An 18,731-nucleotide genomic window follows, 5' to 3' on the forward strand; every position below is an offset into this window, starting at 1 on the left:
ACAGGCAGGGCAGTGATGGCTTCATCAGATGAGAAGGAAAGATGCCAGTGATAGATGATGACAGCTCGTGTGTTCCTTCAGCAGCATGACACTAGTGAAGTTTTGTTGTTCTCACTGTGATTTTTGTAAGAGAAAACTTTGGTTGAAGCAGACAAAACAAAACAACAACAACAGCAACAAAATAAGGAGAAAGAGGAAGAGGGAAGAGGGAAGGCTGGAGCTCTCAGTCAGTCATTATTCATGTGAAGAAACTGCAACATTTTATGGGCTTTCATTTGCAGCTCATGTTCTTTCCTGAGCCGTCTTGCTTTCCTTCCACTATTTCTATTGCCATCCAAATTGAAGACTGAACTATTTCCATTATGAGGTGAGCAGCATATAGTTTTTCTCTTTTACATGCAACAGATTCCCCATGCAAGGCCATTTTACAATCATAAGAGGCTCCTTGGAGTCCTTCTTTGATATATCACGTTGTGTCCCCAATAAATCCTACCAAGCATAGTTCTCCAGAAGCATCTCACTCTTTTGCTCAAGGCTTCAATGCATCATATTCAAATACATTTGTCTGAATTTGCTCAGCACTAAGGATTTGTTACATATTTTTGTGACATTATATTAACAATTGATTTAGGAACATTTCATGTCGGAGCACATCAGCCGCTTAATGTGAGTGCAACTCTACTGCTGGAATATCTCATGAGCTATGTTAATGTGAACTGGTCTTTTGAATAGCTCTGTCTCCCAGCTACCACGCCGTATGACTTTCAGTAGCTATAAAAATAAACAAACAATGCCCCTGGTAAAGCAGCATAAAAATTGCAGAGGTTCCAAAATCCCTATTTACGCATCTGAAACAGAGCGGTAAATACTCCCCATTCCCCAACGATACCTGTAAAAAAGAAAGACGAAGCACAACAAAGTGATTCCAGAGAGGTTACTGAGACCAGTGGCTTAGCAGGGACAGGCAGCAGAATTTTTCAGAGGCAGACATCTGACCTTGATATTAATACAAATGGGAAGCTCAGAGAAAGGTTGCAGAAGGTCCTGGTTCACAGCAAGATAATTGCTGTACAACCTGATATTTTTCTGTTGCTTCTTCCCTAAATACAAAGGAATATTAAAAAAAAAAAAAAAAAGAAGAAGAAGAAGAAAAAGAAAAGAGAAAGTTTTGAGATGCACGGAGTAATGCCATCTCCCAGAAGAAAAGGATGGATGTGTCTCATCACTGGAGGCGCTACTTTAGACTGAGCAAAACTCTAGCAAACACTTCAAAACCATCACGAAGCCCCTGTGATTCCATGCATTGGATGAGCTTTATAGTCACATTTAATGACAAATTACATTTCCTAGTCTTCCATATAACACCATCATGGGTAAATGTTATGCATAAAATCACATACCAGTGAGTAAAAATACTGTAATTTTAGCTTTGGGGCAGCATACCATATATTCCCCATTGGGCTGTGTATGTTCAGCAGGACTGTAATGCTCTCGAACCTTCCCAGACCGTTTTTCCCACTTTTGGGAAGAGTTACACAGACTGCAGCACAGGGAGTGGAACTTCATTTCCTTCCCAGTAAAAATCAAAGAGAAGTCTGGCAAAAGAAAAGAGGGAAATTAGGTAGACTTTTTGACATGCAATGGGCATGGCAAAATGACAGCATCAGGACCAGTAATGACAACCTTCCTGCAGTCCGTTCCCTCCCAAAGAGCATCACCGAAGGTGAAAATAAGCTGAAGGTTGTCATGGCTAGCGGGGTGTTAAGTCAGGCCATCAACTTGAGTTTTGTTAACACTCTAGTCAGGAGGAAAAAAACCTTGTTCTTGTACTGAACTTCGATTACCTGCAGGCAACAGACCCAGACTCATCTGACTCCGGTGCTTCTCCATGCAGATAAAGGAGATTTGCAGTATCGTAATGGCAGTGGTTGCTGTTGTGAAAGAAACAGACTGCAGAACATCTGAGGAATTTGGGCTGTGCAGCTATGAATATTTCAGACTCAGAATGCACAGCACAGCATAATCTTAGAAACCAACCAAACCAAAAATCCTATATGAAAGTTTAATTAGGGGAACAAATGAATATTTTGGTGTATATCCAAATAGGAATGTCTTCATTATCAGTGTCTTTTGTGCCAGCATCCCCGAGGCCATTACACAGGATAAAATTGATGGGCATTTAATACTGCTTCAGCCCTAGAGTATTCAGTCTGTACAAGCTAACATTTCAGTTGCTTTTTTTTGCTATTTCCTCATTAAAGCCTTTGGTTGACACTTACAAAAGTTCTTTGTCTTGCCTGCATTAAATGAACATGGATTTGGCTGCCACCAGCAGAATTTGCAGTGTTATGAAGTTTGCGGACATCACCTAAAACAACCCAGACAATTTTGGTTTGAAGATAGTGCTGCAAGGTCTGTGTTTAGCAGTTCCAAGTGTATAGAGAAACAAGCAATCATTTGGACCATTGTATATGCCTGAGTATTACAAGATTAGGTGGGAATAATGGGGAAACACAGCATAATCAGCCTGGAAAATGGCTCCCGAGCATTCTTTCTTTTTTTTTTTTTTTTTTTTTCTTCCTTGAAATGAACTTCAGGAGGCACTACATAAGAAATAATGGTAATGTGTTTTTCACAATAAAACAGGCTAATATCACCCTGGGATGTATAATACAGAAGAGCAATCTGTTGTGTAGGAGGTAGGTCTCTTGAGACGAAGCAGCCATCTGAAATCCACGCTAGTGCTTTCATTAACCTTAGATGAGAAGTTCGGGACTGTCTGTGGCTTGATTCTCCCTAGTGCTGAGCACCCACTCTTTTTGGCAGAGATGCTCACCTGCTCCCATCACCAGGCCAGAGGTCCCTGTTTGCTCTGTCAGGCTGTTAGGGACCCCAGGCTACATTTTCTGATCTGATATTTCTACGCTGGACAGGAAACATATGAGAGAGTTTGATGCAGTGAAGGGTCAGGGAAGTGTAAAATCTTTTTGTTGTTGTTGTTCCAAACTGGAATTTCTCTTTTCTGCCATAGCCACTGAACAATCTGCAAAGTTGCAGACAGTAATTTCAGCTGTGGCTGGGCCTTGTTGGGGCTGGGCAACTGGTGTAAAACGGCACTGACCTGAGGACTTTGGGAGGGATACACGGGGGATTCTCTGGGAAAGAAGTTTCGTCTGGAACATCTCCAGAGTGGTTCATTCCTTGTATCTTAGCTTTGGATGAATCAGCTCCTGAAACTCTGTGCCACCCTTCTGGGAGGCTAGGTACGTGGTTGTGATTAGATGCTTGAATTTTAGAGACTAAAAGCCATGAAGGATTAGTTCTACTGAAAGAGTAGCAGATAAGGCACCAGTCAAGATTCCAGCTTCTCCACTGCTAATAGTTTTCATTGTTTTTGCCCCAAAGCTTTTTCCTTCTGTAGTGTTTCTTCTGTAGTGCCAAATTTATTCCTTCTGTAGTGCCAAATTCCACAGCCATGGGAGGAAATGCAGGTGTCACCCACAGGTCCTCTCAAAACAGAAATTCACGCTCTTCAAGCCTTAAGATTTCTGCCCTGAGAAATTTGTCTCTCTTTACAGGAGACAGTAGTGAATACCTCCCTCCCCCCTTCAATTACTAAAGGTATTTGTGCCACTTCACCACCTCTCATTTTCCTGGTCTCCGCTATTGGAAACAACTTGTGCTCTCATACACACAGAGCAGACCTTCTAAAAGGATTTCCGCCAGAGGTGAGAGTTTTCCTTCTTGTTTCAGGGCTGCTTCAATCCACACCAAGTCTCTGACACAGCATTAAGTGCTGTAGCTCCTGAGTCCCTTGGGAAGTGACTTAAATTGACAACCACCTATTAATGCAAGAAGGAGGGTGAAAGAACCACAGCATTGTAGAATATTGCAAGTTGGAAGAAACCTGTAAAGATCACAGAGTCCAACTCTTGAGAGTATGGACACGTTAAAAGCCTCACAGAGGCTGTGCAGTGTCTGAGTTTTGTTTCAGCACAGGGAGTTTTGCATGCCAGGGAGCTTTGCATGCCACAACCGGCTGTGTGGAGGCAGGACACACACTGCTGCCATCAGTGCCATGATGGATGGAACAGCAGGGCTGATTTACGATCACCCGTGTCACACAGACATTTGCCCTTGTCCCTGAGCTATGAAAGGCTGTAAGAATAAAGGAGATAAATGGCAAAGTACTGCAGCTGCAGAAATAATTACCTTCCAGAAACGTAAAAACAAACCATTTTTCCCCCTATCCCTTTCAAAACTGATTCTTTAGCACTAGATATTGGCAAGAAGAGCCTGGCTTTTTAGCATGCCACTCACAGAAATGGTAACAAACTGTAGTTTTTCACCCTGAGCATCCAATCTACAGCCTCTAACAACTAAGCACCTCTTTGTTGCTGAAAAAGTCTTCCCATACTCTTATGGGTGGATAACAACTTGGTAAGTCAGCTGTCTGACACAAAAGTTTTGCTAGAGTGGATCAATACAGATATCTCTGTGTTAGTAAATGGAATTGGAGACCTGCCTCTGCCTACTGGGCAATGTCCCTGCCCTGTGCTGTTGTCTGAGCAGTGTTAGAGCCCTGTCTGGGAAAGCACTCTTTGGAGCAGACCAAAGGAAATCCACCTCCAATTAAGGAGCATAGATGATTATGGCCCACGTCTTGACTTTGTGCTTGTGTGTCATTTTATTTAGCAGGATGGATGTAGCCAACAGTACAAAGTTATGATTTTTCAGATTGTTCCTCTTACACCATTCATATGTATTTTTTTTTTTCCTTTTCTTACGATCGTCATGATTTGTGCTTTAAGCAAGGAAGGTGCTCCATGCTAATCATCTTATTAAGACTCAACACAGGCAAATTGGTACATTCCCAGCCTTCCACTAAGTCAGCTTAATGAATGGAGCACCCACCAGTGGAGCTCTTCTATACTGGGGTCATCATCAAAACGGAGCAGATGTTTCAAGTCTTGACTGCAGGAAGGGCTCTGGCTCACAGATTTCACAGCGCTTTTCTGGATGAAAACAAACAGTTTTGGCTGGCATCTGGCAGTATCAACATCTGGCTGGCCATAAATTCTGTTATTGGGCTTGCAGCTGGTGGCAGTGGGAAGGCAGTGAGCAGGTGGGGCTGGCCCTGCACAGCTCTCATGCCCATAGCTCCAGCCCCATCTTTCCCTAATGAACCACAGCCCAGGGGCAGCACACGTAGTTGGGGAGCTCTGGTGTGGACCCTATGGAGCAATGCCTGAGCACTTTTATCTGGCAGGAGTAGGGAGAAGGAAATGGGACCAAAGGAAGACTGGTGGTGGGGAGGGCTGGCAAGTCATTACCACACCGGAGTCCTCTTCCTTCTCCTCCTCTTTCTGAGATTTAGAGGAAAACTTGTTCATGTCCTTTAAGAAGCATCCTTAGAACTGTGTTTTGGATTCTGGATTATGGAGGGGTGGATATGTCTCCTCAGTAAGACCTTTCCTGAACTTCAGCAAAGCTGCAGAGATGCACTCCTCTGCTTGGTATCTCCTTAGGACTAGCTTGAGGCAACTTCTTGCCTCATGTACCAAGATTTTAGAGTTGCCTTTCTTGAGTGCCTGATTTTCATCATGCAGAGCAGAATATCCCAGGCTTTGTGTTCCATTGCATGAGACGTGGCAGTGTGTTTTAGTGGATTTGTCTCGTAAGTCAGATTTTCCATGAGCAGTCTCCAGTTTGGTGCTCCTTGATTTCTGGGTGCACATCCTGAGCCCCTGGTGGTTACACAACTGCCAAGCACTTACAGCTGCATGCAGAGTACCAGACCCAGAACCCGTTGATAATGCTGAGTAACATAAAAGTACTGTAACTGATGTTTCAGAAACAATGTCGGCAATTAGTGGAGACTTTTGACCTTGAGCGCTCTATGCAGCTGCTCTCAGTTTGTAAAAGCATCTCTCCTTCACACAGAAAATTCACTGGGGAGGTAAATACGTTTGATTTTTTGAACAGAGTTTGAGGAGCACACAATAACTAAGGATTCAGAGGATACACTGAAAAATACTAAAAAGCAAAATATTGATTTTCTCTTATTAAGGCAATGGTCTCCATTCTGTGTGCAAGGAATGAGCCAGAGGACTTGGAATAACGAAAAAGTATGACGAAATTAAAAATGGCATCAGAAACAGCTCCACATGGAGGCTAAATCTGCATATGCAACTTTATCTCTTATCTTTCCTTAATTTTTACATTTGACATTATATCATTGACAATTTATTTATTTATTTATTTTGTAAATAAGATCCACAGACGCTCACTAAATCAGCATGCATTTAATGTAGTCTTTTGTAGTGACCATTGCATTTGTGGCTTAAAATGCACTTTCATTGTTAAGCTCTTGAAAGCAATGCCTAACAAACATCAGCAGCCAAATGATTTCAATTAACAGGAAAAATGGGACTGGTCTTTTGATGAAGGACATTTTCTCCCTAAGATGCTTTTCTCTTCTACAGAAAGGGATTGTATAAATGTGGCAAAAGCTCCCATTTCTAGGAGATATAATTAAGATAGTCAAACCATCCAGCCATCAGTGAAAGAGACCATTTTTTCTCTTCAACCCACTAATGCTTTGGGCAGAGACACCCATTTATAAGGGCAAGTCAAGATTTTGATTCGACTAAGCCCTGTTAAGCCCTATTGGAAAGAAAAAAAACAAATTGCTTGGCTTTGGCCAGAGTGGGCAAGCCATGGTGCTGATATTCAGGGGAGCTGGGAGGTGCTCCTCACTGCAGTCCAAAGCAGCTCTGTGGAGTGGGAGGTTCAGGGGAAACCACCATGAGCAGTGAAACAGCATTGTCTTTTCCTTTCATTTTTGGAGATACCAAGGAAGGGAGTGCTAAGCGTAGATGTGTAGTGTGTGCTCAAGGTGAAAATGGACACAGACTGGCTAAAAGAGGTTGGCTGGACAAGGAAAATCTCCTTGGGACAGGAAGCTCCTGGTTGGCACAGAACTGCCTGTTATCTTCTCCCATGGGACGTCTGTATGGGTGTCCTCCAGGCAGCTGCATACTGCAGTCCTTGACCACCCTGAGCGTCCTTATCTGACTCTAATATCCCTGAGGATGCTTGAATTTGTGGCATTTTGCATATCACCCATCATCTCCCCAGGAACAGAAAGAAGCGGACTGAGTGATGTGTTCTCTGGTTGTTGTCATGCCATATAGGACTGGGTCAACATTTCATCTGAGACTAAAATCAGGTGTAGACTCTGACCTTTTGCCAACACAGCCAGATATCTCAGTTATGCCCATGGTTCCCAGAAGCCAGAAAAGGGGTGGGGTATTCCATGATGCCAGAAACCATGTCCACACTGAGGTCATTTGATATCGGTGCAAGTACCTGGGCTTTGGGGAATGGTCTGGGTTTGTTTATCTGTGCACCTGGTTCTTTCCTACACTCTCTCTTTATCTCAATAGTACATTGCTAATAAGAGCTTCAATACATCTTTTTAATTTCTCTTTCTAAACAATATGATCTTGGCCTTTGGGGCATTAAGAAGAAAATATTAATTAAACCAACTTCCATATGGAAATACAATCTCCCTGTATAATTTTCATAGATTAAATCCATACTGAGAGCAAAGAATGTTATCACCATGAGGAATGTGACATCAGATCTCTACTGATATGAGCCACATAAAAGAAAAACAACACGGGTGTGAAAATGAAACCCTTTGGGATTCCTTGGTTTGAACATGAAAAAATAGAGACAACGGATTTTTCTTTGGCTGTGCTAGAAATTACAATGCACTGTAGTTTTGAAAGAGGTTAGAAATAAACCATGGCACTGACAATTTCCAGAGGAAGGGGAGGAAGCACAGTGTTCCACCTCTGCTTCATCCAGGTGGTGAGTTATGAGCTGTGTTGCTCTTGCCAGCGCCATGAGGCGGAGTGGCTAGCAATGTTAGCAGCGTGGCTTTTGCACCTGAAGCACTGAATTATTGAGAGTTAATCCATGAGGCACAGCCTCACATGCTTGCACATCCCAAAGTCTCACTGCTGTATCATAACTGTGAGGTGATTTCAGCAGCAGCAGACCTCTTGCTTTCCAGCCCAAATAACTTGAAGACAATTTGTGCCTTATGTTTGAATAGCAGTAACGATGTGATCTAAAGGAACAGATGTTGCTGTCCTTGGTGAAATTTCATCTCTGCATACAAGTTTATGGAAGACATGAGTGACTTCGTGGATATGGGCTCTGCTTAATACATTAACACGTGCCTTTATAGCAGTAATATCACCTGTATACACCCAGGCGAAGCAGCCTTTAATAGCTCCTCTGAATCAATAACTCTTAGTTCTATTTGTGCACTAGGTGGGAAGCCTTGGCTTTAGCAAAGCTTGGGAATCCCCTCTCTAGCAAGGTGTCTGGTCACCTGCTGAGCTTCTTCTGCTGTGAAGTGCTTTGTTCTGTCTCTAGAAAACCCATTACCTATTTATTTATTTATTTTTGTAGTGGCAATTTTACGCATGTTAAACATCTTAACATCTGAGGTAAATCCAAGCATAGTGTTACCAAAATAGTGTTAGTAGAGGGAGCCTACAACTAGGTCAGGTGAACTGAAAAGGATTATTTTTCACCCATGTTAGGTTCAGCAAAAGGAAAAAAAAAAAAAAAAAAAAAAAAAGAAAAAAACAACCAAAGAATCACTCTGTCTTTCTCATATCTTCTGAGGAAATGAGCATTTGTCCTTCATCCTTCTAGGCTACATATACAAGCTAGCAAATCTCTTAGTCTCTGCAAACTGATTTCCAGTCTGCTGCCAGTTTTTGGCTGTTTTGTCTACTTGTGATGTCTACCAGAAGGCTGGCCTCTTTTGGTGGCTGTGTTAGATCTGAGCATGGCACATAAAACCCACTGCTTTCTGCTTCAGGCACAGTTTTGACTCCAATAAGCGAGTATTCACAGAAAGTGAACTTCCTTGATGTGTCCATTTATTCTGAGATTATCCCATGTGTACTTTGTGCTTTTGATAAATCCTTGTCTGTTTCCAAAAGGACATTAAAAGATCGGACAACTTCAATGTAAATATAAATGTGGCTAGCCTGGGCGCTGAAAAATCCTCACGGTATCTGAGCTAATTATGGAGAATTTAGCTCACAGAGGTTCAAAAACATTAGCCATGCATTCGTTATAGCTGTGCACAGCAAGGCAGATGTACAGTCGTCTGGTTATTACGTGGCTGAATAGTAGCTGCCATTTGATTACAAAGCTGTAGACAGAAGCGCATCATCTAAATAACTTTGTAATCAGTCCTCTGCCTCAGTTTGGTCTGATTAAAATTGCTGTACAAGTATCTTGCCTTTCACACTTTTTTTTTCCCCAATGAAATTTTTAGGGACCACTGCAAATGGAGATATTTTTAAAAATCCAAGGTTTGCTCTCTGAGGTTGGGAAGGGGAAGATGCTGTTGCCCCTATGTTTGAATGTGTAAGTGCTATTGAATGCAAACCTGGTTTGCAGAGGGAAGGCAGAAAAGTGTGAGCAGAACTCAACAGAGCAAAGGCTCCAGACTCATTGCAAGCCCTTATGCTCCTTAGTGAATTTAGGTGTGAATCACACCCTCCTTTGCAGTTCGTAGGATCCTGATTTGTGTGTTTGCCTGTGGAATCAGCTCCTCTGTGGAGCTCTGGCTCTCCAGCTTCCAGAGAAGCCCCTGCGTGGTACCTTCTGTTGAGCTCTGTGCAGAACTGGGCTTCAGACTGCAGAGGTTCTGCCCCACAGTTTTTGACCTCTTTTGAATGGAGAGAAATTGTTCCCCTATTTCTGTATTCTTGGCACGGCTCCTTTCTCTGAAACAGCCGAAGACTTTGCTGGAGCTCTGCTTTCCGCTTAGCTGCTGCTTGCACACAAGGTCATGTCGTGTATGTTGTGGAAGTCACAAGTCCTTCATTTACTGCAATATATCTATGTAAATAAAAGACAACTGCGGAGTTACATACGGATCATAACAATTACGGGGAGCAAGCTGCAGAAGAGGCAATCTGCTCGAGGTGTTCAGTGAGTCTGGAAGTGCTCAGTCGGTAATACCTGTAATAAATAATGCCAAATCTGGCAATAGCTTTCCCTCTCATTTTAGCATCAAAGCTGTCGTTAGAAGCTTTCACACAAAGACAAAAAATACAGCCTAATGTTCTCTGCTTTTTAGAAGTGCTCTTTCACTAACGTTGTACCGTGTCCAAACAATGCAGCTTTCCTCCTCTTGCCAGTTGTCCCAGGTTGTACCTGATGTTTGATTTAAAATATTGATGAGAAATTGAACGTTTGTTTGATATTTTTAAAACCAGCTGAGGTGCATCAGCTAGCACAGGATTCGCAGGTGTCACTTGCCAAAGCCAGCTCACCATTTCTGACCACCTTTTCCTGCCCAGGGATTTTAAAAGATAACCTGGCAGTTTGTAGCAGCTCAGCTTGCAGCCTACTAAACTCTCTGCTTTGAGAGAAAGAGAAGAACTTGACTCTGCAGCTCCTTGGGGCAGTCCAAGACCACCAAACTGAGACGTTTTCATTTCTGAGGCTCAATTAACAGGCTGACAGGTTGACATTTACCTCCTGCATTTACGTTCAGTGCCTTGTGTCAGTCCCTGCTGGCTGCCTCGCATCCTGCCTCTTCTTCCTGGGGCCCAGGAGTGGGTTGCAGATGTTCTGCAGGTCATCACAGGAGCCTGGCAGGTTGTGCTGAGGACCAGGAGAGCTGCCTCAATGCTTTGCTTCGGTCTTGGACTTGATGAAAGCGGCAGTGCCCGTCACCTGTCCTGTTATGATTTCATTTCACACCCCCACACCATCCAAACCTGAGTCCTCTGCTGGCACACGACCACTCAGCTCCCACCCAGCTTTAATAGCAGCATCCAGTCCCTGGGGCTCTGCTGGGGCATGGGCACAACAAACTCCTCAGTGCTGGTCCTCTGAGTCAGGGACCCACTGGGTTCTTCTCGTAGGATACCTGATCTTCTCTGAATATCTTCCAAAAGACTTGAGAATGTTTTAAAGAACCATTGCAGGAGAAAGCTACTTTGGAAAGTTTCACTAGCAACACCTAAACCTTGTGCAACTCATGACTTGTTGGCAGTCTGTATATACATCTGAGAACCTGACTCCAATCTTGTGCATTCAGATAAAAGACCATGATGGCCAGCATGAAATATAAACTGTCTTCCAGAGAAACAGCATTTCCAAAGGTTTGGGTGACATGTAGGGTTCCTTGTCCTTTTCCCACATAACAGATACTTGACAATTATGCCTGCCAGTTGTTATTAACTAAGCCACAACACAAAGCATCTTTTTATGGGAGCTCATGTCACCTCTTAGGTTAAGAGGTTAAGAGAAATATGAAAGGTTGTGGTCTCTAAAATAAGAAATATTTCACCTTTTCAGATGGTTTCTAAGGCATTCATGCCTTGCACTCTCCATCTAATTTTCCTGCTGCCAGCTTATTTTCAACCCCCCCCCGAAGCACAGGTTGTGTCACGGAGGTGGCCTCAGGTTGTGTGCTGGTTATACAAGCCATCGGAGCCCAGTTCTGCAGGGGGCTGCTCCTCCCATGTCCCCACTGCTCAACAATTTTGCCAGGATGACTGCGTTTTGCCTAGGGGTCAGATGATATTGTTACTTGCTGTCCGAGCCTGCTCGCTGAAGTGCTCCTCTAAATAGAAGTCGAGGTTTCTCTTGCCTGTGTGCTTCCGTGCTCAGGGTTTTACTATTCCAAGGTCAAGGGAATTCGCTCTACTACAGGGATATTAATGTGTTCACTTCAAGGATAGAGGAGAGGATTTAAATAAAGTTGGAAAAACTCCCCTCCTGGTGCAGCACATTATTAGAACTGAATCTGAACTGAGCTTTTCTTTTCTTTCCTTTTCTTTTTCTTTTTTTTTTTTTTTTTTTTTTTTTTTTTTTTTTTCCCTATTCAAATGAGTGCAAAAGCTAATTAAATGCAGATCTTCATTTTCAGACATTTTCAGATTCCTCCAAAGACAGGAATGAGAAGTATAAAAACACAGAGAAATTCAGGAGCTGTCACATAAGTTGGGACAGGGATTAAAATATTACCAAATCTGACTCAATTGTTCCAAGCAGCACTTGAAATCTGTTTCTCTGAAAGTTTCTGCTGCTTAAACCAAGAAACATACAGTGGAGCTTGGCTTTGATTAAAAAAAAAAAAAAAAAAAAAAAAAGTTTAAAAAAGTTTCAAGAAATCTCTTCCATAGAAGGAGCTTGGATAGGAGAAATACATTAAGTTTCTGAACTAAGAGTCAAATAAGAACTGAAGAGGCTTGCTTTTCTCTGAAAAAAATGTGATGATAAATCAGCTTTGTGACCACTTCTGAAAATTTTGTTTTAATATTTGAAGACCTGATTCTGAAAATGGTAAGAGCATGATAAACAAGATGTTATTTTTCACACAGCTCACCTGAACTGGATTAGTGAGTCTCATGGGGAAGATAATTTGCTCGAGCTACTCAGCTGAGTTTTTCAAGTTGTCTGGGAGGGTCCAGGCAATGATCTGAAGCCTGGGTGCTTCTTTTCAGTGAAATCTGTCTTTGAACCTCTAGAGCACCCCCAGCTAATGATCCTGCACCCTCAAAGCCAGTCAGGATCACAGCTTTTTGACACATTTCTCCTACCTGCAGTTCACCAACACACTTTTACTTTCTGATCCTACAGTGAGCAGACATTTGCAACTGCTACAAGACCAGCCCTGAGCTGGTGTATGGCACGATATCCTGTGCTCATCTTCCTCCAGTAGTCATCCATGAACAACAGCTCAGGGTTCCTGAGCGGGTGTTATACGACCAGAGGAAATCTCCATCTCATTCTTTACAGCCTCCAAAACTTTCTGGCCTCGGTCCCTTCACAGAGTGAGCTTCCAGACCTTGCCTCTTCTTGTCTTTGTTTCGTTGCGTATTGGAAAGGTCACCTGGACGCTCTCTTTGCTCCCTGGTGTCCCCAGCAGTCCCGCAGGAACTGCCTGTCACACAGCTCCCCACTCCCAGCTGCACAACCCAGCATTATTCTCCTAATGGACAAGCCCACCCTGTACCTCTATCTAATGAAAAAAAAAGGCCAAAGGGAATTTTAATGGGCTCCTTTATACCTTTCATTGTTCTGAAGCAATCTTATTCAGACAGCCTCTTGGAAGAATTTCTGTTAGCTCTAGAGGATCAATTACAATGAAGAGATGATTAAAGAATAGATAAAGGTTTTTAATAAATTATAAACTTCCCACAGAAGTGCTTTAACAAAATTAAGTTATGATAGTGGTGATATGATACTGCATTATGATCATTTCCCATTTGTGAATAGGAGATTAGATGAAGATTAGTGAAACATTGGAGACATAGGAAATGTGAAGTTAAGGTCCAAATGTGTAAGAATACTGCAGAGACAATAGAAATCATGTTAAAATAATAATAAAAAATACTTAGTTCATACAGCACCTGCCTTATTAACCAAAATTTCTGTGAATTAGTTCTTGGTCAGCATGATACTTGCAAACACTTTGAGCTTTTAATATTTAAAATGAAAGTGTTGCTGGACACAGACTTAAGGTGACATAGTACTGTTCTTTTCTCAACAAGATAAATGTGAATTTTGAAGTTGAGTTTACAGGGGAATTGATATTTGTCAATTTAGAATTTGCTTTACAAATTGTTTGTCTTCAAGAAAACTCGTATCAGTAGAGTCAGCCCTGGCTGGATGATAAAAAAGGTGATGAAAGTGAGCTCACTGTGAAAGCATCAAACAGAATATATGTTACAAGAAGGTTTTTGTCCTCATTCCCCCAAGAAAAATCACTGAATTTAGCCCCCTTGAAACATATCTATTTAAAAAACAAAAACAAAAACAAAAAAACACCTGTATTATCCGATGGAAAAATGCTACACCCATTTTTTCCCATTGGTATCTCTAGTTCCCACTAACTCTGATTCTTATATTTCATCAGACTGCTGAAAAGTATCTGGGCTTGTACTTAGTGATGCTGATTTTAATGCTGATTTTAATGAGACTCTCGAATGAGTAAACTACTCAAGATGAGCAGAAGGATCGAAATGTCACCCAGTGCCATTTCAATGCATATGTTGTTCAGAGCTGATTCTGGTTGACCTCCAGCTGAATAAATGACCCTGTGGGAGAAATCACATGGCTCTTATTTACTCATCTGAAAAAGGTGGTGCAGGTCTCAACCACCCTGCAACACACATCGTTCATTTTCAGGTTGCTTTCATACTTTTCTCAAGACGTGAACATAGGGCAAGTATTAGCAAGGCGCTTGTCTAAACTTCATGCCATTTCCATTCCTACTAATACTATCAAATTCAATTACATTTCACGCTGAAGGCATTTGATTTCTCATCTGTTCTATAAATATTTTTTACAGGAAACAGTGTTTCAGAATGTCGTGCGCTAGTAAATCAGCAGAGCTCGATTAAGCCCAGGGAAAGATGCTGATTTACTTTACTTGTGCTTTTCTCCTTGCATATTTATTCTCAATAATCTGGGGATATACAGAGATTGAAAATGGCAAATGACTAATGCAGCTTTGTGAATCTCCATCCATCTGTCCAATCTTCCCTGGCTTATAATAACATGTTAGTCATGGGGAAGAAATAACATTTAATAATATTGTTTCTCCCATTCATTTGCTAGTTGACTAATTCAGTCACTTGGAAATAGTATAACATAGCTCTTGGAGAAATTAAATGCAGGCCATGAATTTTGCACAAGAATGACTATTTGCCGTGACATTCAGTTTATAGATACCTTTTTTTCATGTGTTTTGCAGCAAAATCCTTCTTACATACAACATGTTATTTACCTCCTCTAGGTTATAAGTCACTTACAGTCACTTACAGTCACTGGACAGCAAAGTGAAGAGATGATGACTTGTAGATTTTAAATAGAAAAATGAGACATTTGGATGACTGCTATATAATTCGTGTATTGTTCTTTCTAAAAGAAAAAAATCACATTAGTAATAGAGTTACCTGGAGAAGTGAGTCATATTCCTGAAATCAGACCTAGAGCTACTTTTAATACTCATGGCTTCTTGTTCATTTATGAAAAATTTCAAAGGTTCCAAGTATTAGTATTTTAGAGAGGGTCAGTCAGTAACAACTTAGAGAAATAGGTGCTTACTAAAAATTCTTCCTGTTATAGGTTGGTGATATACCAGAATAAGCCATTGGATATTTCATGCACAATTTCTATTAAAAACAAAACAAAACAAAAAAACAACCAACCAAACAAAAATTATTCACACGCAAACTAAAAACCATGAGTGGCTCAGAGTATAGAGTTGTGACTGTGATCGAGCAGTCACCATGTTTCACATTAGTGGTTATTTCAGTATCTGGAATTGCAAAATAAATTCTTTAGCTATAGTGTGCCGCAGCATGGTGCTGCACATGAACAAAAAAAATTGATCCATTTTTCGTTATAAACTATCAGAAAAAAGAAACTCTTAAGAACAACATATGTCAGAAACCTTGAGATATTGCTCAGCTACTCTTTTTGAATGAGGTATATAACTTGTTGAATTAGTTTATAGTGCCTATGAGTGATTTGAACACCAAGATCAAAAATGGATGTCATTGTTGGGATTTGCTTCTGTTGGAAGGAATTGTGTTCGTTTTGTTCTGATTTCAAATTATTATTGGCATGGGCCAAAATACCAATATGTGCAGGATACCTGAAAACCATTTGGATAAATATTAAAAAAACTGGGTAGCATCTTTTTATCTTTTTTTTTTTTTTTTTATTTTTTTAATTATTATTATTTTTTAAAGAAAAAAGGCAAAAGCACTTTCATGTTTTTATTTATCCAGTATTTTCCTGTTGAAAGGGTACAGGTACCCAAAGCAATTCTCAGGTCTGCACCCAGTGCAGCTGCAATGATGGAATCAGTCTGGATGTATGATTCATGACTGTCACAAGTGATGTGCTGGGAAGGGATGAACTCTGCACTGTCCCAGCCAGCCGTACGCATCAGATTTTGAGAAAGAAGAAGCGTATTTAAGTCAATGCCTGAAACCAATAATTAAGATGCGGGTTTTAGGAGTATTAAATATAGACCAGGAAAAAAAATGACATCTACGCCTCCATGTCCTCAAGACAAACTGATAAAACAGAAGAAGAGAAAGAATAATTAGGAATGAACTTCACATAAATCTGCATGTCATCTGCATAAAAAAACCTGATCTCTTATCCATATCTTCAGATCATCTCAGTCAAAGGAAGCCAGTGGGGACTGAATAAAGATGAGCCCAATGAGAAACCCTGTGGGGCATCAGAGGAATCAGACTCTGTGAAATCAGAGCAGATCAACTAACCAGTGCAGATGCGATAGATACAAAGAGAAGGGAAAAGAGCCGAGCCCAGCTGAAAGTAAAGAGCTGCTGGGCTCACTCCAGCTTCTGAGGAGGGTATTGCTGCAAAGTCCATCAGCACCTAGAGGGCTTTTAAGAAGATTTTTACAAAGCTCATTTTCATTGGGGTTAATGTTGTGCCAGTGGTCTCAGCACACGTGTTTTAGATGGTGAGGTCTCCTGGGCAGAAGGTTGGACAATATGGCTGGGGCAGGTAACACAAGTGCAGTTCTCTCCCTCTCTGGGATGTCATGTCAGAGCTAGGTCAGATAAGTCAAGTGCCTTTGTCAGACCGAGAAGTGAGATGCTAGCAGGCTTTCCATGTCCTCCCTTTTCTCCACAGAGAAAGGGGAAGGTTACTAGCAGCATAAGGAGCAGGTTCTTGGGTCTTCTGAAACTGTACAACAGGAGAGAAAAAGATGGCATCTCACCTGCTCCCCTGTCCAGGAGCACCACCATCTAGTCATCAGAATGCTTTTTTTGGTGAAATACATAAGCATAAATAATATCCAGTTCTTTCAGCTGAACTTAAGTACTTTGAACTCAAATGTCTGCAGCCTCAGGAGACTGATCATGTTTGTAAAGGACCAGATATTTGCCCCGCTTTCTTGGACAAATGAAGCCCAAAACCTTTTGTTTGCCTAGGGAATATCTTCCAGAAAAGTAGGCTGGCTTGTTTTGCAGACATATCCATGTCTTCCCTTAAGTGCCTTCCAAAACTGGGATGTTTTCCTCAGTCAGGGTGTTGTGGTTTATCTCAGCAAGCAGCTAAGCACCGCACTGACATTCATTCACTCCTCATCCCCCAACCCCCTGATTTGGAAAAAAAAAAGGTAAAAAAAAAAAAGGTAAAACCCATGGATTGGCATAAAGACAGGTTAATATGATTAATTCTGCCTCTGGTGAACTCCGCAGGTGATTTGTTGCTGCAGAGGCAGCGCAGCCCTGCATCTGCCATCTCCTCGAAGCTCTGCTCCTGCTCTGTGGGCCCTGGAGTGCTGCTGAGGACAAAGGAGTTGCCATGCTGGCAGTGGCTGCGGGCTTTGGCTCCCCAGTGGTCTGTCTGCACAGAAACTACAGCAGAGAAACTGTGTGGTGTACTGATTGCACTCCACCTTTAGAGGTAATTACCCTTCTTGTGCCAATTACCTATCTGGACAGACTGCTGCAGAACCTTACTGCTCTCAGACCTTCTGATTTTGCTGAAGTCATGCAGGAAAATACTAGGACTTTGAAGGGAAAAACACCGCTACACATACTGTGGGAACAAACCAGCAAGAAAAGGGGCAGTTTTATGAATTAGTATATGATATTGATGAACAAAACATTTTGTTTTCTGTACTGTTTTTGGCACTTAGCCCAAGCCCACCTATTTTGAATTACACTGCTCCCATTTCCCAAAGAAAGCACAGGCTCTTGACAAAGGGTTTCTCTAAAATGTGTATTTCTGGTGTCTCAGTGAGGAACATCTTCAGTTAGTGCTTGTCTTTGAGCTGCAGAAGATGTCTCATTTTGGAGTTTTGAACCCAACTACGTTCGCTTCAGCTAAGAAATGTAAATATTACTTTTTTTTTTTTCTTTTTTTTTCTTTTTTTTTTTTCCCCCACACACTCCAGAAATTCTTAATAAATCAATTAAGGACATTCTTAATAAATAAGCTTAAAGAGAACCTGCTGTCTCCATTGCAGCAGTAGAGACGCTGTCACAGTTTCCTTATCATCGCCTGCCACTGGGCCTGAGCGAGACTCAGTGCCTGAACGTGGCAGATCAGGAAGGCATCCAAGATGCTCCCATGGGGCCAAGGAGTATAGTGAAAAAGTGAAACAATAAAGTTGCCCTGGCTATAAATAATTCCTTTCTACATCTCTTTTTCATTCCCAGGAACAACAGAAACACGATGAGCAGATGTACTTGCAGGAATCTTTAGGTCAGAAGCCTAAGAGGGTTAGCTTCTTTGTGTCTATCTAAGCAATCATAACTTTAAAATTGGGATTCAGCAATGTGTACATGCATTCCATTACAGAAAGCCCATGTCTGAGTGCTTGTTTAATTCAAGGGGTAAATTAATTGGTAGTGATTTTGTTAACAATACCTTATACATGATTTCCACATCATCATTTCCACATTAAGTTCTAAATATTTTTGATGAATTCAAACAACCGCACCATGTATCAACTCCATTTATTAAAATAAATGATTACCTACCCACCTTTTATTACTGGTGGTAGCTCTGCTGTACTTGTGAACTGTGGACAGATTGCTTAGCTGGTGTAAATCAGCAATAATCTGTTGTTGCCAGTGGTGGGAAGTTAATTTAAACCTCTGAGAATCTGG

General features: G+C 41.5%; 1 long non-coding RNA gene across 1 annotated transcript in view; it reads left to right on the forward strand.

Moving 5' to 3' along the window:
• Positions 1-18,455, forward strand: part of LOC311437880 — a 106,532-nt gene extending 88,077 nt beyond the window's left edge. Inside the window, exons 2-3 of the long non-coding RNA XR_014693778.1 lie at positions 17,313-17,520; positions 18,279-18,455. This is a non-coding gene — a long non-coding RNA (uncharacterized lncRNA). The remainder of the gene's footprint in view (positions 1-17,312; positions 17,521-18,278) is intronic.
• Positions 18,456-18,731: the final 276 nt, after the last annotated feature.

The sequence above is a fragment of the Aythya ferina genome, assembly GCF_964211825.1.
Source record: "Aythya ferina genome assembly, chromosome: 5".
NCBI classification, from domain to species: domain Eukaryota; kingdom Metazoa; phylum Chordata; class Aves; order Anseriformes; family Anatidae; genus Aythya; species Aythya ferina.